The following is a 21095-nucleotide window of genomic DNA, read 5'->3' as shown; positions in this document are numbered from 1 at the left end:
AAATATTTTCATCGCTTTGAGACCACAACCTGTTCACTGACAAAATTCCAGTGAACAGGTTGCAATCTCAAAGCGACAAAAATATTTTGGCAAATTAGATTTAAATGTTGAAGTGAATCTAACGGTTTTTGTGTTTCTAAATGGCTTATAAACGCCTTCCACGCTGCAATTGTGTATGTGTATGAATTGCATTCGATGCTGACATGGATTGGACCCATCAATGTTAAAGGCAATTCACAAGCCATAACATATTCTATACCCCACATTGGTTCTGCAGGAATATAAATAAAACATAAAAAACAGACAGTGTTGGAACTCTTTTAAACAAAATAATATATTCCTCTATACACAATCATACAAAAAAAAAACCTTTTTTGTATTTATTTTTACTCGCATACATATATATATATATATATATATATATATATATATAAAATCACTTAATGTACTTATATACAGTACAGTCAGTACCTATAAGTATTAACCAGTGTCTATAGTACGAAACAATATAAGCATTTAATGTGCTCAACTGCTTCTGAATCATACAAATCTGAATTGCATTCGATGCTGACATGGATTGGACCCATCAATGTTAAAGGCAATTCACAAGCCATAAATGGGACATCAGTAAAAACAAAATGGCACAATGGCTATAATATTAAAGCTCAAAGGTTTTCAGTTCAAGTCCATTGTAAACATTTCAGCGTTTATAAAAACACTAAATTGCACATCCCACAGTTGATGGTACATACCATGTTCACCCAGGACAACACAATTCTACATGCCACAGTTCACCTAAGTGCACCAGATCCTTCAAGAACTTGAGATAAACAAGTATCATAACCATGAAGAGATTTCTCTCATTCAATTAACATGATGAAAAGCAGATGGCCCTGGTGAGACAAGTCTGTAACCTAGTATTTTTTCTTTGTTTTTTTTTAATTCCAGTTTTACAAATTATTTTAAAATCTGGTCACATTTAAAGACTTGAACAAGAAAGGCACTGCCAAGCTCCCCTTCTCTTGGCATTACATAAATATGTAAATTTTTTCATGGTACCTCATATAAGTAATGTTATATCAAGGATCCCACCAATACCATATCCACTATCATCAATCAATGTCACAGACAATTCCTTAAGGTTTTAATACTGCACATTGACCATATTTTATATTACTACTACAACAAAACATGTTACTAATGAAAATAAGTGTATACATATACAAATAATAATAAAGAATATTTTAAGTAATTTGATATTAAGCTTGATACTGTACTAAAAATTTCTTCTTTTTCAACATTTACTACAATTTTATTGCACTGTTTTTACTATAACATTACTAATACAATTTTGACACATACACCAGTTGTCCATCACACGGCAACGTTAACTGTTCTGTTCAGAAATCATCTCTGATAGGCTCACATGTGGGCTACAAAGCCTGCACTTGATCTGCAGCAGCAATGGCATCTGATGCAGGTAAAGTTACTTGACATAACAGAGAAGAGACACCTCTCATGTGCTCTTTTGTAACCTCTCTGTTGTTTCTCCTCAATGACTGAAATTAACAAGCTTCAACAATCAGTGCCATTCATCATGTTGCAAGGAATTCTCCTCTGGGGAGATGCTGGAGTTCTTCATATGTCCCTTCAGCACATCTCTGGCCATTACGGCTCCACTTACCCTGATGCAATTCAGTGTAGAAAACTGCCCATGGGAGCCTGTTGCCCTCCATCCTTGAAACATGTCCCACTTAGTACAGCTGTGATGAGGTAATGCAACACATAAGTAATATAAAGTAAACTTTATTTAAGATTGTTAAATAAGAAGAAACTAACAATTCTATTGTTTAAAGATATCAACCTTCTGAACTTGGGTATGTAATAATGCAGAGCCAAACAAGGCTTTGTTAATGGGTTTGGTGGATGAAGAATGAAAGAGGCCTGTCATATGAGCATGTGAGTTTGTATCTCCTTGCCTTGGTATCATGTACTTACTACAATCAATCATCACCATCAGACAAGCAATGTTGTTTGTTTGCAATTTTCCATGAAAACAAAGTAAGCCATTGTGCTGTTCATATTTGAAGGAATAAAGGAAATATTACCATGCTTGAAACCAGGCATGGTTGGTGGCAGAAAGAGCTTGAATGTAGTAAACTCTGCATCAACAAATTTCATCTGACCCATGCAAGCAAGAAAAAGTGGATGTTAAAATGATAGTATATATGTACGTGTGTATATGTATTTTATTATCTGCCCAAATACAAAAGGTTGATGTTAAACATTATTAGATTCTTCTTACATACATTACACACACACACACACATACACACATTTATATTCTTGCAAAGTATAGCAGAATGGTTAAATTTGCTTTGCAAGCATGAGGTGTCAGTTTCAAATCTGCTGCGTGGCATCTTAGGCAAACTTCATTTTCCATAGCTTCATGTAAGCTCATGCCTTTTGACTTAAATTGGGTAGATGGAAACTGTATGGAAACCTGTCAAATGGATTGTATATTCAAAGCTCCAGTCTTGTTACATAGTCAAACTGATTCCATTTGAGAAATACATTAAGGGCACATGTGTCAATGGAATACTCAGCCTCTTATATGCTAATTCAATGAGCCTGGTAATTCAGTTGGTTACACAACTGAACACTCATGGATTGCTTTCTGACCAGGATCCATTTTTTATCTCTCTCTCTCACGCACACACACACACACACACACACAATTGTGGGTCTACCAACCCACTGGGTTTTATGGGCACTACTAATTACCTAGAACTCATTCAGCTTAGTAAAGTGCACTACTTCCAAGTAGTAGCCAAACTATAAGTTGAAATCAGGACTATAAACTAACAAAACCTTTGTAAATTTTAGTAGTGGTTTGTTCTAGAATATATTTACAGCTCACCACTTAAGATTTAAGTTTCTTGGCCAAACTCAATTCAGTGCCATGATTTGAATCACTAAGCTTATCTAGTGTTGTCAACTCAATTGCTCATACTCTGATATAGTTTCATAAGTACCAATGTTAGAAATGTGTTAATTTGTTGCAAATTTTTTTCCACACAGTATGAAATAAAGTATTGCTTAAGCCTTTGCCAGTTCAAAGCATTTCCATAAGTTTGTTTTAAACATCCACGCTTGTTTACAGACATTCTTTTTGGAACCTCAGATTATCAGCCAAGTGTCCTGTGCATTACATGTGAAGCACAATAGCCAGACAGAGAGATAGAGATATTGGCCCTTGTTTCATATGCTCTGAGTAATAGATATAAAGTTTCGGTTACTCTATTGGTTGAAACAAATTGGGCATGTGTGTCATATATGACGCATGGCACCAGGGAAATATGTCCTGTGTGTTACATGTGATAAACAGGACAGATGAAGGGTTAAAACTAAATAAATATATTTTTGAAAGTATAAACGCAAATATGTATGCACACATATACACAGCATGTGTATAGAAAAACAAAGTATCCCATGCACACACAAACACACATGTACACTAATGCAATATCTACCATCAACAATTTGATATTAGCTTGCATATTTCATACAAGGGGTTTACCATGGGTGTATATGTGCATGTGTTAGGACTGCACAATAAACTGAATTAACAAGCAAATTGAACCTCAGACGGATAATACCATGCAATTTACTGCATTCAATAAAATATATAGAAACACCCAAATAAAAACCAGTCAGTACTATTAGGTAACTTTTCTTTCCCTCATCCCAACTTCCTATTCATTTTTTTTTATTTATTGTCCAGACACCAGTTTAGTTAAATGAATGTAAAAGACCTATATTTCTGTCATTTATCACATGATACTTCTTGTTAATGCCACAGAGCTTGGACTATGTCCTTTAGTGTGTCTATTGTCTTTTTACTCTATCAAACATACAATAAAACTTTTATTCTCTGTTGCTTCTAAAAAAAAAAAAAAAACCCATTTTATGACCTGCAATGAAACTCATAAAATTTCATCTCACAAAATTAATATACTATACAGTTGGCAGTAGGAGGAAATTGCATTGCAACAGCAAAACAAAAAATAATCTGAACTGTCAAATCACAAAATAAAACAATAATTAAATAATGTGAAAGACATGATGGTACTAATTTAATGACTGAGTTAGTCTCTTGTTACTTGAAACAAAACCACCCATTTTAAAGTGTTTATAACTAAATTAAAACCTTTCATCATAATTTTATGTTCCAAACACCAACTTCATAATTAAAACATGACTTTTATTAAATTCCTCAAGATACTTGATTAGCTTCAAAATTAATTGAAACTTACGGAACTTTATTTCATTAAAAATACAATCCCATGTGGATTAAAACATGTAGGATTTAGATACTGGACAACTGATCATAAGGAAATTCAAACTGTGCTATGGCTTTGTAATTGTTGAGTTCAGCTCAAGTAGCCATATAACACTAATATGAAGGTATGATTCCAGTTTGTATCAGTTTGTTGCAGTCACTGTATAGTAATTGCTGTAAATCTATAACTAGGAGATAGATTGAACAGCCCTAATGCTATGATATGATTACAGCATGGACCAAACTTCATAAGATTATTGGATTTTTGTCTGAGTCACAACCATCTTATGTAGACATAGTACACCATGATATAGAACTAAAACTATGTGAATCCCATTCTTAAAACAGCAAGAGTTTTCTTGAGAAAGAGTTTAGCAACTACCCAAAAGTGTCCATACTTGTTTATGAGCCAGCATGTTACATTAGAAGAAAAATACTACTGTTTGCCAGACAACTGGTGCCACCATTTCATTGGTGTTATCAACACAAAACATCTAGAATCTGCAAAATGCATTTAATAGAATAATTTATAAATTATCAAAAGCCATGTAAATTATCCCACGCAGTTAGATAGAAGAAAAACAAAAACAGTTCTAAAAATTTAAATTAAAAAAATAAAAATAATCTATTTGTTTTGTTTCATTTTTGCTGGGAGTTTTTTTATGTAACTTTGTCATGCTATTTCACCCTTGTTCACCTTGTCAGTGACTTGTCAGAATGTTTTCCAAGTTTACCCAAAGCATATTGCTTAGACATTGATACTTGCTTTTGGCATTTGTCAATATGAAAAAGAAACTTGCATTTCAAAATAGCCCCAAAACCGTGACAGGCTTTTAGAGCTAAAATCAAAATAAAATATGATTTACAATAATACTGCATCAAAAAGATGAGCAAAGTGTTCTGTAAAATACTCTAAGAGTTATATAAACTTATCATTTTATTAAACTCCTTTCTTTCTCAATGACAACAATGGATAGTGGGCAATCAGTGGCCCAAAAGTAGGTTTACAGCTGGTCAACTATCTCTTTCACATTCATATATTAACAGTTTAGATCTTAATTATAACAAAAAATATGAAACCATTATTCTATGCTAATTTAGTTAATTTTGTCAAGCTCTCTTTTCAGTTTGCAAGATAGAAATTTAAATGTAATAAAATGTTTTAAAATAAATTCAAAGTGCCTACATGATAACTGTAAACCTACTTTTGGGCCACCCTGTGTGTGTGTGTGTGTGTGTGTGTGTATATATATATATATATATATATATATATATACATACACACACACACACACACACATACACACAACAGGTTACATTCAGTTTCCGTCTACCAAATCCTCTTGCAAGGCTTTGGTCAGTCCAAAGCTATAGTAGAAGACACTTGCCCAATTGCCCAAGGTGCCATGCAGTGGGACTGAACCCAGAACCATGTGGCTGGGAAGTAAGCTTCTTCCCCCTCCACACACACACACATATACATACAATGAGCTTCTTTCTTTTTCCATATCCATCTTTGTAAATAGCTGACAAGTAGCTAATGTTCAGAGTGCCTCAGGTAATATCTGGGCTATCATTATTGGTGGCAGCAGCAGCATCTGGGGAAGATCTCTTGATAAGAAAGATAAAAAGTATCTTTCCCACAATCAGTAACTCAATAACCAGATCTATAACAGTGTATCAACTACTTCAGGGGTTTTTAACCTAGGTGACAATGCTTTGTTAGGACAGTAAATGCCAAGGGCTGCTGATGTTTAGAGGGGTTATAATTTTTCTTAGCAATAAAATATTTAAACCAGGTACAACGTTTATATTTTAAACATATTTTCACAAAATATCTTGAGCAGAAACATGACTGGTGGTGTGTCAAGTTCCAATATAATTTCATTACATAAAGAGTAGGCATGAATGTGTGGTTAAGAAGTTTACATTGCAGCCATGTAATTATGGGTTCAGTTCCACTGTGCGGAACCTTCAGCAAGTGTCAGACCTTGTGTGAGAATTTGGGCGATGGAAACTGAAAGAAGCCTGTTATGTGAGTACACACACATGTGTATGTGCCAATGTGACTGTTTACAATCAGTGCTGAGCTGCTGCTATAAATAGCGATGTTTGTTTATATTTCATGTCAACAAATCATCCACTATCTGTGCTTCCTAATTCTACTGGAATAGAAAAAAAAATACTTTACTTGAAAACCAGTTAATGGTTGGCAACATGAAGAGCAGCCAGACTTAAAAATTTCCACCCCAAGTACCTCCTGTGTGTGTGTGTGTGTGTGTGTGTGTGTGTATGTGTGTGCATGTGTGAAAACAATTACAATGACTGTTTCAAGTAAATAATCACAGGTCTAGTTGAGTTTTTTTAACTGAAGCACATCACACTGTTTGTTGAACAAAATACTGCAAACACAGTCAATTTTATCCTTGTGTACCTGGCATAGCAACTCATTTTTACATATAACACACACATGCATTACACACATACACATTCATACAACTAGCATCACCAGTGTTTGTATAACATCTGTTGTTCCTTTATGCACCATTACTACTAAATCTTTCCTGTTCCATGATAGTGGATGATGTTAAGAAGGGCTCCTAGCCATCTAATCAAATGCCTGAAGTTCTGAAAGACTAATTATTCAAACTATCAAGCTCATCATTAGAGTGTAGATTTGCAACATTTACATCAACACCATGTTTTAATCAGTTGAATATTCTATCATTGTGAAATGTATTATTCCTGAGTGTGTACATTACTCCAGGCTGGATAGATTTAGGAATAAAAGTTCCTTATTTGAATCCAGTCAAGGACAATATACATATTTAGCCAATATAGCACCCATTGACAATTGGGGCTCCAACCAAATTAAAACACAGTGTAAAGATAAATATTGTAGACAAGCACTCTGAAAAGGTAAAGTTAATAGGTTAAAAAATTATTCTAAGAACAACTATCTTAAATGGAATCAGCATGGAGAAAACAAACATATTTAAAATAAAGAAATTAAGTAGATTGTTCAGTTATAGCCCATATACTGTTGTCAAATACCAATATAGTCATAAAAGTTTGTACTTAAACCCTTTTATTACCATATTTCTACTGAAAAACAGTGTTTTTGTTACAATTCATTTTGGAAATAATTTATTGAAATAGCTATCATTATTAAGCTGGTGTTTAGAACATAAATTAGCATGAAATTGTGAATGAAGGTTTTAATTTAGATCACTTTACAACAGGGAAATTTGTTATCATAGAAGTAGGGACAGTCTTGGATGGGTTGGCATCTAATGATTAAGCAATTAAAATTTAGTTTTAAAAAATTCACCCGATTTATGAATTAAGTTTAGTTTTTTAGGTAAAGTTACCTTGGTATATAATTAGACCTGAAATAGAAAAGTGAAAAATGAATTTCAAAAGAATACATTTTGATGATATTTTATTTTATTTTATTTTATTAAACTTTTTTTATTGATTGGTAAAGAAGTGATTATGCACAGAAAATATATTAGGAAAATCAGGCAACTGCCTTCTGAAAATTGTAAAAGATGCACCAGGTTTGATCCAATCAAGCTACAGTTGTACATGAACTGTCAGTACAAGTTTTAACTTAGATACAAAAGTTAGGTACTTTTTCTTCTTCTTTTTTTCTGTTAATTTAAATTAAGGACAACTACGATACAATATAAAACAGGTGTCACCATTTGAACTTGTGACCTTTGTTCCTAAAGTCCATCACATTAATTAATTAGTGTCACAATATCATGTCACATTGTATTTTGTTCCTAATATTTTGAGATAACAAAAATTAAAAAAATTACAAATAATTATCATCAGTATATTAGTTCATGAGTTTTTATTATTATTTATTTTTTCAATAAAGAGAAATGTTCATAATGTTTTTTATAGTTTTTATCATGAAGTAACTTCAAAGTCAAAATAAGTATAAACTAAATCAGAGATCAGATGTTATTAAAATTCATTTTGTATTACAAAAGTAAAACAAAAGAAATATTTAGCTGGCCTGAGATCTGTGGAAGAACCAGAACCATTAACATGAAGTGCCATGTTTGTACAACAAAAAATAGCTGACTTAAATTTGTTACATACTGTTCAACAGCAAAATCATTTAGTGAGTGAATTTAAATTTTTAGTCTTTTTACAGTTTTTTTTTGTTTTTTGTTTTTTTTTCATTATTTAAAAGGTAGTATACTATCATTTAAACACTTTGGTAATTATTTCACAAAATAATGTTGAGCACAGCCAGTATTAACATTCACAGAAACTGTAACACAATTCCTTTACCTCATCACACTATGTTTCATTCATGGCTTTTATTAAAGCAATGCCTTTTTAGCTGCCAAGCCAATTAAGGAGACAAGGACGAGGTAGGACTTGGTTTTGTAGCAAACCCTCTCCATTTAAACCCTTCACAGATTTATTAATCAAATATTATTCTGACAGTAGTTAAACTTAAAGATTGAGCCATGAAACTATCAAATATGATCAGTTTGATACTTTTGATATTGTTATTATCACTTTTAAGTGATGGATTGGTAGAATCCACTTAGTGCAGGACAAAATAGTTGTAAACAGCTTTTAGTTATATTCTGAGTTCAAATCTCATCAAGGGATTGATAAAATAATACCAGACAAAGTACTATGGGTTGATACAATTGACTATACTTACTCCTCACCACAACATAAGGCCCAATGCCTATGTTAAAAATTCATAATATCACTTTAACAATAGTGAATGAGCAGAAACGGTTCAAATGCCAGTTTAAATGCCTTATATTAAATTCCAAGTTCAAATCTTGCCCTGTTGACTGCTTTTTATTCTTCCAGGGTCAATAAAATAACCACCAGTTGTTTCTTAAGCTTAGTTTAGCTTTGATCAAGCTGACATATCAAAATGTATCAAGGACTACATTATCCATGGTGACCATCCCTTTTTGACCTTATGGCACATTAGAGGTCAAACCATAAATTATTGGCACAGTTTGCACGGAATGTTTAAACAAAAATGGTTTCTTATCTTGGGTATGGCTTCCCAACCACATGGTTTCAGGTTCAGTCCCACTGCATGGCACCTTGGACAAATGTCTTCTGTTGTAGACCCAGGCCAACCAAAGCATTGTGAAAGAAATTTGAAGACAGAAATTGAAACATCATCATGTATGTGAATTTACATTTGTGCTCTACTAAAGCTGCTCACTACAAGTGATGTCATTTCTCCTGTGAACACATTATCTGCTCACTTAGTACTTTCAAAGATGTGTAAAATAAGAGATCCCTTACATGTAAACATGTAAGGGTAGGCAGTAGGAAAAGCATCTGGTTATAAAACAATGCTTCAATAACACATACATCTAATCCATGCTTGTATGGGAAAAAAAAAGAGCAAAATAGATATAAAAACTAACTTATGTAAAATTATAACACATTTTTCCAGACATTCAAACATTAAGTATTAGTTTTCTAAAGTCGTAAATGATATTTTTTAAAACTTCTGGTCCATTTAGAAACATCTTGCAGTGACTCATTTGAGAATCACAGCTTTACACCAATGTTTCCCAAACATTTTGCTGAACGCCCACCTAAAATGTTTAACACCTACTTCCACACTCAACTTCTTTGCAATAAAGATGGTAATTGCAAAAAATGCATTGCTCACTGTCTCTCCATGATACTTAATGCTCCCCTAGGGTGTGGTGTGGTTACCTCCAGAGCCAGTACCCTACACAGTATAGCATCTCAAGGTGAATCTAATATTCTATGATGCCCCATAAACTGAAAATATGAAATGCATTCACTGAAAAGACATTGCATAAACAACTGAATTGTGCCTTGTACTACAGGAAAAGAAGGCATTGAAACAACATGATGACCTACAGAGATCATAAGGATAATAATTATTTCTTTAATTAGATATTGTCTGGTTTTCCCAAAGAAACAGGCATTGCAAATTAAAAGGAAGCCATTGTAAACAAAAATCAGACCCAAACTAGGAGGTACATTTGTAGAGAACTTACTCTACCATCAAATACCTGCAACAATAATGATGCTTTGGCCTGGCATATTTGCAATTCTTTTTATGGACAAAGAGTATAGTCAATTGAACACCTCTCAGTATTACACTGGTATTGTATCAAACCTGGAGACAGATCAAAATTAAGTATTCAGGTTTTGAACTCAGTATACCAAACCAGCAGCAAAGCATTTAGTTTAGTAATCAACAATCTTCGCCATCTCCACCACAATAAGGATGTTTTTACAATAGGAATTTATAGAGAAAAAGAAATTAATATTATGAAATTCATGACTTTCCCTAAAAAGTAAAAGTCAAACACTGGAGCAGTCCCAATTAGTAATTGAAACTGGGTGTTGAATTTCCTTCATTGAAAACTTGCTAATAAAGTTAATAATGTTGCAAAAGGATTAATCATCAACATTCTGTGCCTTGGGAGGATTATTTGAGTCTTAATTGCCTAGTTGACTCATATGTAAATGGGTACAATTGGGAAATGCAACTTATTGCAACAATGGTACTGAATTATTGATAAGTGTTAGATAGCAACACTCAGATTTTTTTTTCTTGGTTTTGTTGTTGTTTTGTCACAGCAGTACACTGCTGAGTGAGATTAGAAAGGATTTGTCTGTGAAAGGAATCAGCTTAAAGCTTAGCTCACATCTTTTCATAGAGAAAAACTTCTTGTCTCAGTTAATAAGGTAAAAAATTCTTGCTTTCATTACAATTTTTGTGGGCAAATGTGCAATGATACAATTTCATCAGAAGAATAACAGCAAGTCAATGATCAGAGCCAAAAGATCTGTATTGACATTTAACCTTTTCTATAACAATCCACCTGTTCAAAATAGTAGGTAAACATTTGTCTTTTGCAAATTGCATTCCAAACATCAGCTTAATATGCCAATATTTTAAACTGAAAAACATTACAGTTATTTCACTAAATCTCACTCAATCCTTGATTATTTTGAAAATTAAATGGAACACATATGCAGTTCGTTTTACTTTTGTTAGAGATTTGGTCATAAAAGGGTTATACCTGTAGCATTATTTCTCTGAAAGAAACTTATTCTTCACATCAATACAAGTGTGTATATAAATGTACACGAAAGTTATATCGTCATTATTAAAGCTCATTTCTTTCTCTGTTTAAAAAATACCAAAATATGGCAATTTCTTTTGACTTAGCAAAAAACTCATCTTTTGTAAATAACATTCAATATGATTACTTGAATCAATTCTAGTGTATCATAAATAAGAACTGTCAATGGTTTCGTTGATAGGGTTGCAGCAAGCTGGCAGAACTGTCAGAGCATCAAGGAAAATGCTTCGTAATATATGTCCTAACTCTTTACATCCTGAGTTCAGATCTCGCTGAAGTCAACTTTGCCTTTCATCCTTTCAGGGTTAATAAATTACCAGTCAGTACTGAGGGTGATGGTACCAACTAATTCCCTTCTCTCAAAACTGCAGACCTTGTACTTAAATTGGAAATTCACTTCTTTTATCAATCTCCCACCTTTCCCAAATGATGACTGAAAGGTAATGTTAACTTCAAGATTTGCATTCAGTTATAAGTATCGCTTGACCTCTAATATCAGAAAATAGGTCTTAGTGCCACCCGTGGGTACTTCTAGCAGAGTCCACTACATTGCAAGCATTTAGGCCATCTCCAGTTTAAGGATACTTTGGCAGGCCTATAAAGTGTCACAGGCACTGCCTTTCCTCCCAACTAAAAGATTAAAAAAAAAAAGCACCAGTTCTTAGTTATCTCTCTACCAATCTATTGCAAACAGCATTTCCAGATCACCAGATCTTATTATTCCTATTAACAGAGTGGCATATAGAATTAAATGTACTGCACAAATACAATGCAAAACATCTGCCATGGAATCAAACTCAAGCTTGGTCCAAAGATATCATCTAAATGGGAATTCAACATATTATACAACACACACTATGACTACATGTATTTATAAGTACTTCATATATATGTGCTGTCCTATAAAAGACTTTAGTACTGTAAGAGACAGTACTAAAGAGTGAATTTTCATGTGAACCAGTGAGTGGTTTCCCATTGTCAAATACAGATTAAACTACAACTATTAAGTGGACTGATCCATTGAAAGTAAAGTGTCTTTTTTTTGCCAGAAATAAACTGCCAACCCACTTTGTTGAAAAGCCATTGACTAGACCAGTAACAGCATTATGTTTTTGTCTACTTTTCCATGCTTGCATGGGTCAGATGAAACTACATTGAGGCAGTATATCTATCTATACTTCAATATTGTGAAAAATAGAAACATGAACCTCAGTGTAGCCAAGTTTGGAATCCTCAGATTTAAATAAAAATCATCATCATCTTATGTCCATTTTCCATTACTACATATGTGTGCATGTGTGTGTGTGTGTCTTTCTCAATATGTGCATATGCAAATATATGTAGTATTCTTTTTATTTGATTTATTTACATCATAGCATTAAATTAATATGAGAAAGAAAAAAATTTCTAATAATAGATTCCAAAACATTGTAATAGATTTCTAAAAAGCTATGAGCTCAACCCACTGACTTCTCATGTCTCAGTTGTAGATATTTTTGCAAGCTGAGGTTAGAAAAAAATTACACAAAATAAATGTACAGCCTAAGAAATTCCACTTCTTATTCATCATTTCCATCTTCTTCTTTATCTTTCAGAGCTGAAGCAAGTCGGTAGCATTTGCCACTAGGCAGTAGTGCCCAGCCCAACTGCAGGAAAGCAATGGCTCTAGGGCCTGAACTTCCACTTGTTAAACATCACTGCTGTAAAATGAAATATCCCACATTAAACAATATCAATACAAGTCTCGCTCATTCCTGAAGCAAAATCAAATTTAATATAAATGCTTTGTTTTTTTTTTTTCTAATTCAACAGTAATCATTTTTACTACTGACTGTATTTCAATTTTGAGCAAATGTTAAAAGATGAACGCACAAACATCAACACATGACCAAACTAAAGCACGCGTGCATGCACACACACACACACACGCGGAGCCAAGCACAAAATGTTCACTAACATTATTCCCATGATTTAAAATAGCTGATTTCCGGCAGAACGTCAATTTATGGTATGAAAGGCCAAGAGAGGGAGGAGAGATGCAGTGGAACAACTGACTCCAGAAAACAGGTCGAAGAAGCTAGTAATTTGAGTGGAAAAAAACATGTGTAAATATAAACATCACATTGCAACTATAGAAGACCAAGGTCGATGGCTTGTTTAAGTTGTGTCACATGCTTTTACAGAAAAAAAAATAATAAAGAATTAAGAAAAATGAGAACATCAGTAACTGTTGAAGTGTCAGAAGCCTTTCCTCCTTTTCATATGGGTCATGAGCCACAGGTTCAAATTCTGAATCATACTGAATTGCATATACCAGGAACACTCATTCTCTCTCTCTCCCCCCCCCCTCTCTCTCTCTCATCTGTTGTTTATGAGTTGCTGCAGTCAGTTCTACTTGATCATGTAATAAATAAGGCCATGGTCAATCAAAATCTGGTGACAAACAAAACTGAACACTTCTCACAAGGCTGGACCTAGCAGAATTTTATTGACTTTCTATTGAAACCTAATTAGCATTATCAATCCCATCTTATTCTACTGTGTGCCTGAGATCGAGTTTAAAATTGGTTCTAATCTACTTTTGGAATAATCTAAAATTCTTTTCAGTAGCAGCAGTAAGAAACAACTATCATAGGCTTGTCAGTCAGTGGCAGAATCATCATCTCTCTCTCTTTCACATATATACACAACCATACATGCTTAAAGTGAAGGCTGTTAGGAATGATGCAATATATCTACATCCCCACCCTGATCCCAGGAAACCCATACAAACATTAAAAAGAAATATATACATAAACAATAAAATTATGATGATAAAAACAACTACCAATGATCATATGCATGCATTACAGATGCATGGATAACAGAGTCTCATGCATGTATAATACAACAAACAGTTTACAACATAGTGTAGTGAACTGTATTTCCCCTTAGTACTGATTTTCATCTCGGCACTAAAAGTTAAATGTCTGTTAGATACAGAGTAACCATATCTCTTTTTGCCCAAAGAATGGCATTATTAACCTGACTAGCTACAATACTCTCTCTCGCTCACACACACACACAATCATCATTTTAATATCCACTTTTCTATGCTTGCATGGGGGTCAGACAGAATGTGCTAAGGCAGGTTTTCTACAGCCAGATGCCCTTCCTATCACCAACCTCCACCTGCTTCCAATGAAGGTCATATTTACCCAAATCTGGACATATATTCATGGAAGTCTGGAAGGGAATGAATCAGCTTGTACGAGAGCAACACTTGCTTACAACTATTTCAAGATGTTAAGATGAGAAGCCACACATACATACATTCATCTCCCAAATCTGTTCATAAAGCTTTGGTCAGCTCAGGGTTACTGTAGAAGACATATACCTAAGGTCTCCTATACAGCGACTAAACATGAAATTTACATGGTTGGAAAGACAACCACACAGCAATAGCTGTGCCCACATACACACCTAGTTCAGATGTCACATGGTTACATTATCTAAGCATAGTTATCTATACCAATGCAACACTAACAGCGCGCATGACATGCATGTATTTTAGTACACACATATGAATGAAGGACATTAACAAACATGACTAAAGAATCAGATTATAAAACCAAAGGCAAATCTTTGACCAGCAAACAATATTACAAGTAATTAGATCGTGGATGCATTTCAATTAGAGACCATTAAAGATAAACTTTATCAGAAGAAAGATACTTCTCATAGATAAGGGATTTTTTATCTGAATGAATGAATAATTATTACACTATAATTGAAAGTATGGTTTGGTTTAAAGGTTGTAGAACTGAGATGAATGAACAATTTTTTTTCAATTAGTACTTAACAATTACTAGATAGATTAGATATATGTAAACTATGAATGTAACTAGTTAACAGAACAATAGGGCTACTACTTGCAATGGTGAAGTGCTTTGAAGTGACTAAATGAAGAGAATTGATTTAGTTGTAAACTACTCTGATGTAGACCATGGAAGACTCAGGTATGACAGTTCGATTAGATCTTACAAAACTGAATTTGGCTGACTAGATGATAAAGAGAGTTGTAGCAATGCTGTTTTAGGCATATCTTTTAGGGTAACTAATATCCTCAAACACATGCCAAAACTGAAAATTTGACATTAAATTGATAATTGTGAAGACAATAATGCAGTTTTTAATTGTTGCTAATAGAAGAAACAAATTAAAAGCAACTGAGCTCAACTGACAAAGGTATTATAATTATGCATTATACATGCATCCTCAACTGAAGATATGGTTTTTACAATTGAATAACTCTTTTCAACACCGATTGATAATTTTACTGTACAACAAAATTAAAAGATCTTGAGCTTGTAAACAGTGATTAGTTAAGCAGTCATCATCATCGACTTAAATATATGTGGAACTTTTATTTTTTATAAACACTACTCCCTTTCCAATAAAATGAGAGATGTGCATCCTTATTCACACCTGCCACCTGATACCTACAAAAGGGAAAACTAAAGTGGAATGGCACTGAGGCAAAATTTAATGATGGGAAAAAGTGGGGGAGTAACTAAACCACAAATTATTGGCAACAGAGATAGAAGCAGGCCAGAGATGTGGCAGGATGTTGCAATTAACAGATATCTAACCTCAAAAGAACAGAGGTGACATTAAAAAAATAAAAAAAAACAGAATGGGGATTGGATAAAATGGGAACTAGGAAGTAGATTCATCCCACAAATGCATGCTTAAAGCCCTATACACAAGCCGGATGTCCCATTGATATTGACACTGAATACATCACTAAGCCAAGTTAAAAGTAGGATGCTTTTACCCTACATTTTCTGTCATTAATTCACATATCTGTCATGCCCTTTTGTGCCATCATAGACTTTTATACTAGTATCAGTTTTAATATTTATTTTCTTTATATTGACATGAACTGCACAAATTACAGTATATTTCCACTCTTCTCAATCCCACAGTATTTCATCAGTAAAACATTTATATCTCATTACTTCTCATGCTGTCTTGGTCATTCTCAGCTATAACTACATTCTACAATTTTCATAGTATCTCATTCAAGGATTCGTAATTGGGAGTTGAAATCTTATTAGGGTTAATAATACAGACTATAAGTATATAATATTAATACATTGGGTCTAAGTAGTAGAAATGAAGCTTGTTTTCATTTATTTGCATGAAAGATATACATCTATAATCACTGAGTAAAGCTCTTTTTTGTGATTGTTGATTTTTAATGAGTTCCTTAATAAACCAAGTAAAGAACAAAAGAAAAGAAAGTGAATTTTTTAAAAAATTATTATCCAAGTAGCTTTCATTGAGTAAATATCAATGAAAAGATGCTGTTTGGTTTAAGAGTGAGCAATGCAAGTGTAATATTTAATTTCAAAAATTATCAACAATACAATACTGAATTGAAACATGATGATTACAAACTGAAAACTACTTAATAAATAAAATATGATAATGTTTGATAGAAGATACAAGGGAAAACCTAAAGAAAATATTTCTTACGAAAGTACAAAAATCTCAAATCAAGAATATTTTCAACAATTATCATTGCAAAAGCTTTATGATTTCAAATATGGATTCCAATCATATATATTATTCAAACTAAAAAGTTAATATTTCTATAGCTTACAATGATTATGACAGCTATGGATTTAATCCAATTTCTGTAGCATTAGCCAGATGAAAGATAACTTTTCCCTTTGGTCAATAAGTAACTTTTCTGGAAAAAAAAATTAGCTATTTTCCAGCAAGACTTAGGTGGGTATGGTACAAGGTTTCCTAATTTAGAGAAGCATCAGGATAAAAACAAAAGTAGAAAGAGGAGACAAATATAATGTACTGGTGAGGAAATCTTGATAGAGTGTTTTGGCCCTTGTGGAGAGTATGGTCTAGGATGCTTGTTCAGGAGGAACATCATTAAGCTGGATAATGCAAAGCAAACAGACAGTACTATAATGTAACTCACACCTGTGTTTTGTGCTTTAAAAAGGGTCAAAAACTTGTGAGTTAAATGGAGTTTGTGGAAGATTTTTTTGTGGGGAGAGGAGATTCACTTTGAAGAGAAGCCCTGGCCTATAATGGTGCAGTTCAGACAATGCTACTTTTAACTGTAAAAATATGTACTTAACAGAAAATAATACGCAATAATAATTTTCATAAAATATAACCCAAACAAGATCTACTTCCTGCTATTCTCTATACCAACCAATTACCTAGCTGATTTATCAATATATATGATTTTGCTTTTCTATTTTCTTCATAATTTCTTCACATGGTTTTGCATACTGACATGGACTGGAATACTCAAGTAAATTTTAGAATAAATAATTTGAAACTGAAAGATTCCAAATGATGACATGAACATAAAGTCAACATAGTTTCTTGTGAGGCTAAAACTGCCACTGTGGAGAAGTAATGGCCATTTTCAACAAGATTAGCAGAACCAAAGTGAGAGCATATGCCTATCCAAGACACACAACTAATTTCATTGAAATAAGAACAAAAGAACTTGCATTTTAAAATGGATGGCAAACTGAGGAATTTCTTTTTATATATTCAGAATAATGTACTTTGATCTCAAGACAGCATTCAGGTATCATGACCAAATTTGAATTTGCATGATCTTCCAAACAGAATTAAACATTTCTTTTTTGTATATTATTCTATATAGAAAAATATTATTTCCACACACATACAAGATACTTGAGTATTTTATGAAAAAGAATTTAATAAACAAGGCCAAAAAGTAAGCCTAGCATATCTGCTTAGTAAATGGGACCAAAGTATAATGTTAATGATCAGATCAAAGCAGAAAATGTAAAGATTACAAATGAATATCATTTCATACAGATTTTCCATTCTTGTAATTATTTTTACTGTTTTAAGGAAAGGAATTTATAAATTATACAGCAAACAGACTCAACCACAGGGTATATTATTGCAAGAAGATTCTATTTTATGTTCTCAGAATCTTGATAATAAGAACTTATCAAAATTATTGATTAAACATCTGGGATTTTGTATACTAACATAGGTTGTACTAAGTTTATGGCACAGTGTGGCCACTCCTCTCAATCCTGTGTCATCTTGTCCTCGACACTCAATATTCTGAGGTGGGACCTCATCACTTCATTGTACGTTTTCATATGCTAAGCTCCACTTATCACTCATTCATAAAAAAAAATCAACTCCTTCCTCATACAAGTTAATTCATAATGATAGATGTTTATGTCTAATTTCTGTAGAAATCCCACCAGCACATAGCATATCAGTCTATCAAATGTTTATTGAACTGACTTTTACCAGTGCAGGACTCCAACAGACTCCTCAAATTCTAAGTCTTACAAAAAGTTTTCTCCAGACAGGATGAAGGGCTTAATGATTTAGAGGGATTTCAACAGTAAAATAGTAATCAGTAAACTAGTATCGAAGAAGCTATCTCATTATTTACCAATAAGATAGTTTTAAAATGAATTTCAAACCTATTCATGTCAAATTATAGACACAATCTTATAATACGGATTTCTCTTTAAAATAATAGTCATTTCTTGATTTTAAAGTTAGATAAAGCAGTGGCAATAAGTTTTCAGCAAACTAAATGCTAAACTTGATTTCAATTTCCAATTAGAGCAACTTCTGTCACCAAAATCAATCTCAGACTTTTTGATTATGTTGATAAAAAATTATGAAGTAAATGAAAGCAACATTCTTCGAGGAAGGAAATGTACTTAGGAAAATAGAAAATAAAACTGAAGAACTTGAAAGAGGTTCTCAACAACCTGAAACAAATAACATACACCCACAAACATTCATTTATGAAAATAAAATATGTTGAACCCACAAGATTTCAATGTAACTGACTTCATGAGAGAACTGTAACATGTTATGTCCAAGGAAATAATGACATGAAACTAAAACCCAATCATTAGACATTATATATATATATATATATATATATAGTGTCAGTATTCTCTGTTACAACTCAGTGTTTCAAGAATGCCTGTTGCTGATCACAGTGGGAGACATTTACAAGTAGTAGCAGATAGTAATTGCAGCACTTTAATAATTACATTAGATTTCTGTATTGAGTATTTTCTCTCTTGTTTTCAAACATGGACATACATTTTATAGATATATTTTGCATGATTATACATATACATGTATGAATGGCATGCAGTCCTCCAACCCATCTAGATCAAGATCATTCCTGTCTGGTCCATGAAAGCATAAAAAGTGACTATATAACAATGATGATGACATATTTAAATGTTTACACTAAAGCCATTTCAACCAAAGGTCTTGTCAAATGTGATTATATTAAGTATGAGTAATAAATATATAAATAAAATCTCAACAGCTTCTTTATGTATTATTGAGTACTATTTTGAAAGATATCAATCTTGTTTTACTCCCATTAACATACACATATTTAAACTTGGTCTTCGCCTAACATAGATACTGGAAGAATTAAAAGAAACAAACGAAGTAGGATTTGCTACTGATACAATTACTTTCTACTTTCATAAAACTCTTGCAGTTTTATGAAAACATTTAACTCATAAATCATTTAGTAAAAATATTAAATGTAGATAACTAATTGGTCAGTTTTGCAGATTTCCTTGAATAACAGACTCCTAATAAATTCTCCTTTAGACTATTTTGCAGTATATTTCTATTGTGATGTGTTCTACGATTGTTACGGATTAAATGTAATAAATATGAAGATCTTACGTTGTCAGTAGTATTTCCAGTGGGCCCAAGTTCCCCAACCACTGAATGCTGAAGTTTGAGAATGTGCGGCCTAAGCGTGACCAAAAGTTGGGTTGCCTGGATGAGGGTCAGTGTTGTAATCTCTGAAATATCCAGTGACCCTCGGATACAATACTATCAATGTGTGCATGTATTACATCTATAGATGTATGTTGAAGTAATAGGCGCTAAATAGTTGTTTGATGTAGACAATTAATTGAAGATGGTTAAATATAAATTCTTATATTCAATTGATTAATTAAATCAATTATTTAACCACTAATAATTCGATAAACGGGAGCAGTTGCTCTTTCTCTGATAAATTGCTCTTACCAGGCTTTGTTTTAAAATACAGAAACATGTATTTTCTGAAGATATGGAATAAATATTGCACCCAATAATTCTACAGAATACCAACTAAAACTGTTTGAAAAAGAAAAGCAAATGACATTCTGAGGATGGAGAAATCAACGTTTGACTAATTCTGTCTTTCAGAAGTAAGAAACTTCAATTATTTGTTTTGGTATCCAGAAGCAAAAATCCAAGCAGTACTTATCAGTCCTAACACAAACATGTGCCAATAAAGCGTCATATCAAAACCCAAATTAATTACCTGTTTTTTTTTTAGCCCTCCGACTTCATAACTTTCTGAAAATGTAAGTTTTTTAATGAAATTTTCTACAATGACGTTTCAGATTATGTAAATTACAATTATGTCAGAATTTGAAGTGAAAAAATATTTGAGTGGTTCGAATAATTTACATACCTAAACTGTCCCCTCGTATGTTTTGATTAAGTGTGTGAATTATTCAACATCCACCTCCAACCCCATAATTTGTTGTTGTTTTTTT

At 32.9% G+C, this 21095-nt stretch overlaps 1 protein-coding gene and 1 long non-coding RNA gene across 4 annotated transcripts in view; both read right to left on the bottom strand.

Moving 5' to 3' along the window:
- LOC106870576 (regulator of microtubule dynamics protein 1) overlaps positions 1 to 21095 on the bottom strand; it is a 74181-nt gene that overhangs the window by 51244 nt on the left and 1842 nt on the right. The gene's annotated exons all lie outside the window — the stretch shown is intronic.
- LOC128249075 (uncharacterized) lies at positions 7772 to 21059 on the bottom strand. 2 transcript variants are annotated; one of them, XR_008265193.1, is made up of 2 exons: positions 20858 to 21059; positions 7772 to 13178 (listed from the first exon to the last, which is right to left on the bottom strand). It is a non-coding gene; the product is annotated as an uncharacterized LOC128249075 (long non-coding RNA). The 2 variants fall into 2 exon arrangements; XR_008265192.1 differs by lacking the exon at positions 20858 to 21059 and adding an exon at positions 20227 to 20850.

The sequence above is a fragment of the Octopus bimaculoides genome, chromosome 11, assembly GCF_001194135.2.
Source record: "Octopus bimaculoides isolate UCB-OBI-ISO-001 chromosome 11, ASM119413v2, whole genome shotgun sequence".
NCBI lineage: Eukaryota > Metazoa > Mollusca > Cephalopoda > Octopoda > Octopodidae > Octopus > Octopus bimaculoides.
Note: the sequence above shows the minus strand (reverse complement) of the source record. Positions and strands in the feature narration are given on the sequence as shown.